Raw genomic sequence first — 3411 nt, forward strand, 5'->3', positions numbered from 1 at the left:
TGTGAACAAAGCTTTCAGGATCTTAAATCTAGGCTTGTTACGGCTCCAGTGTTGGCATATGCTGATTTCTCTTTACCTTATTTTAGAAATTGATGCCAGCTTGAGCGGCTTGGGGGCCGTTTTGTCCCAAGATCAAGGAGGGCAGGTGAGACCAGTGGCTTATGCTAGCCGGACATTGAGCAGGGCAGAAAAGAACATGCCCAATTACAGCTCCATGAAATTGGAATTCTTGGCCCTGAAATGGGCCATGAGTGAAAAATTCAGAGAGTACCTGCTCGGCCAGAAGTGTATAGTGTGGACTGATAATAACCCCCTGAGTCACTTAAATACCGCAGAATTGGGGGCAACAGAACAACGTTGGGCCGCTCAGTTAGCAGCATTTGATTTCACGATCAAGTATAGATTGGGCCGTTCCAACACTAACGTCGATGCCCTTTCGAGGCCACCTAGTATCAGACACCCTGTACTTGAATCTGCACTGCCGGGAACGTTGCTCCCTGAAGGTCTACAACAACCAGCCGCCCTCTTGTCCTTTGAGGCAACTCAGTCCATTATTACTGCTCTGCCTACTTACTCCAGGAACCAGCTTGCCACATTGCAAAAGGAGGATGCTGTCATAGGTCCCTTCCTGTCACTCTGGCGACAGAAAAGAATCCCCACTCGCCCCGAGCGGGCTGCCCTTTCACGGCCCACACTTGAATTGGTCCGACAGTGGGGGCGGATCCTAGAACAGGATGGCCTCCTATACAGAAGGATGTTCCGATCGGATGGAGGGGAGGAAGTGACCCAACTACTTCGCCCAACGGTATTACAGGAAGAGGTCCTTCAGCAACTTCACCAAGGCCATGGGCATCAAGGTGTGGAAAGGACAACCGAATTGGTCAGACAACGTTGCTACTGGCCAGGGTTGTACGCAGATGTAAAAAGGTGGTGTCAGAAATGTGAGCGCTGTGTACTAGCCAAATCTGTGCAGCCTGCAGTGAAAACTGCTATGGGTCATCTGATTGGTTCCAGGCCAAATCATATTTTGGCTATTGACTTTATCTTACTAGAGTGCTTCCGAGGTGGTTTGGAAAATGTGTTAATTATGACTGATGTTTTTTCCAAGTTTACCCAGGCTGTACCAACAAGAGACCAACGGGCATCCACTGTTGCAGGTGTCCTGGTGAAGGAATGGTTCTACCGGTTTGGGGTCCCAGATCGGATCCACTCCGATCAAGGACGGAACTTTGAAAGTGTTCTGATCCAGCAACTTTGCATGCTTTATGGAGTCCAGAAAACGCACACCACCCCATACCATCCACAGGGCAATGGACAGTGCGAAAGATTCAATCGGACCCTACACAGCCTGCTTCAGACTCTTCCCCCTAATAAGAAATGTGATTGGCCAGCCTACTTGCCACAGGTCCTCTTCTCATACAATACCACAATCCACCAGACCACAGGGGAGTCCCCATACCTCTTGATGTTCGGCCAGGAACCACGTCTGCCCATTGACTTCCTTCTCGGCAGAGTCCACGAACCATCTTCGGGCTCCGTTGATGACTGGTTGCGGGAACATGAGCAGCGACTCCAGACTGCCTTTGATGGTGGAGTGGCTACGGGAGGCTGCCCGCATCCGGAAGGAACGGAACGATCAGCACCTGACCAGTGAGGACCTTCAAGAGGGGGACCTGGTGTATCTTCAGAATAAGGCATTTCAGGGGCGGGCCAAGATTCAAGATACATGGGGCCCCAGGAAGTATCAGATAATCAAGGCTCCGTCCAATGGTAGTGCAGTGTATTCCATTGCCCCAGTAGACGATGAGGGTAACCTAGGTCCTGTAAAGACTGTCCATCGAATGCTGCTTAGACCTGTGCCTATTAATCATGTCTGTTCTTCTAGGCCAAGGCGGGACCCACCCGTGGACATCCCTCCTGATGCAGACGACCCAGAGAGTGAGTTGTGGGTCATACTTCCGCCCCAACCTGAAGTCATCACCACGGCTTCACATGACTCATCAGATCTACCTCATTCGCTTGAACCTGTGGTACCTGGTACATCTGCCGCCTCCTCCTTAAGGGGAATGGTTTCTACCACCGACCAAGTGGACAGCAGTGCCACTACCTCATGTGGTCAACCAACTCCCATTCCTCCCTTGTTTGAGCCTATGGTACCTGATACAGTCGGAACCTCCTCACTACGGGAAGTGGATTCAAGTAGTGAGGATTCGCAGGACAGTGAGATCTCCCTCCGAAGGACTCACTGGAAGACTGCTAGAAAGCATACCAATCCACATCATCTCCCCAAGCCAACGGGGACTGGGGGAGGCGGGGGTGCTGCAGCGTCTCAGTCACCTGGGTCCAGTAATGTAATTATTGCACTGTTTAGGTCCTGGAATTAATAGATTTCACTGTGTATCGTCGGGACGCCGATATCAAGTGGGGGGGGGGGGGGGGGGTTGATTGTAGCCGGGGGCTACGCCCCCAACTAGATTACGCAGCACTGTTCAATCAAAGCAATGCACTTACGCATTTGAGCTTGACTTTAAATTTGAGCTTGTCTTTGCGGCCTGACTTCTTGGAGTGTACCTCCCTATAGATCACTGGTGGTTGACAGGTAAGCTAGGGTTTTTGGCCATATGATGGGTCCTTATTTAGCAGAATGTAATGTTTCATTGATTTATGTAATAGGTTCCTATTCTATTGTCGGCGCTGAACCCCAGGCAAACATTCCGCCACTTCCCTGTTTAAGTCTTGGTTGTCCTGATCAGGTGCGTTTTTATCTTGCATGCACGCACTGCTTTCTTGTGTTTTGATGGTTTTAGTATTTTAATCTGCCGGTCGTTAACAGGAAGGCTTGGTGCGACGATGACTGGGTGAAAGACGAGCTTTCTTAGAGTTGGTAGCCTACAAGGTAATTTTCACCCATTGTTATGAAACGCACTGAATGCCTGTTCTATGTATTTACTGCATGTGATGTTAATATTGGCTTTGTTTGCTTTTAGGAAGAACTCCCGTTAATGCCACTGCTGTTTTGCCATCGGTTTTCTGCGATTTGGTGTAACTTGTTTGTGTTGTCTGCTATAGACTGGCTGCCTGGTTAACGCTGTCGCTAGTTAGGCTACACGGCTGGTGTAGGCTACGCTTGGCTTGTCCTGTCGCCTATGAATGTATGTCCGTGTCCTTGGTCTTTTTTTGGATACGTGTGCTGTTTCTTTTGTTTGCCAAACCAACTGTGTTCGTTCAATCCCTCCTAAATATTGTATTTAACAACAGTCTCTTTCCCTCGTAGCTTATTAGTCCTGTTGCTGGAGAGTTTATATGCATCAGGCCCACGGATGGTGCAAGCCCTTTTTCTTCCTCCCCTATGTTCACTGCATGCTTAGCGAGGCTTTCTGGTGTTCACCCATAAATGTGTGCCTGCACTAT

At 49.5% G+C, this 3411-nt stretch overlaps 1 long non-coding RNA gene across 1 annotated transcript; it reads left to right on the top strand.

Annotated features, from left to right (window-relative positions):
* The first annotated feature begins 2735 nt into the window (after nt 1-2735).
* On the top strand, nt 2736-3187 carry LOC121685028. Its single transcript, XR_006023233.1, has 3 exons — nt 2736-2753; nt 2834-2896; nt 2988-3187. It is a non-coding gene; the product is annotated as an uncharacterized LOC121685028 (long non-coding RNA).
* The last annotated feature ends 224 nt before the right edge of the window (nt 3188-3411 follow it).

Source organism: Alosa sapidissima, chromosome 16, assembly GCF_018492685.1.
Source record: "Alosa sapidissima isolate fAloSap1 chromosome 16, fAloSap1.pri, whole genome shotgun sequence".
NCBI classification, from domain to species: domain Eukaryota; kingdom Metazoa; phylum Chordata; class Actinopteri; order Clupeiformes; family Clupeidae; genus Alosa; species Alosa sapidissima.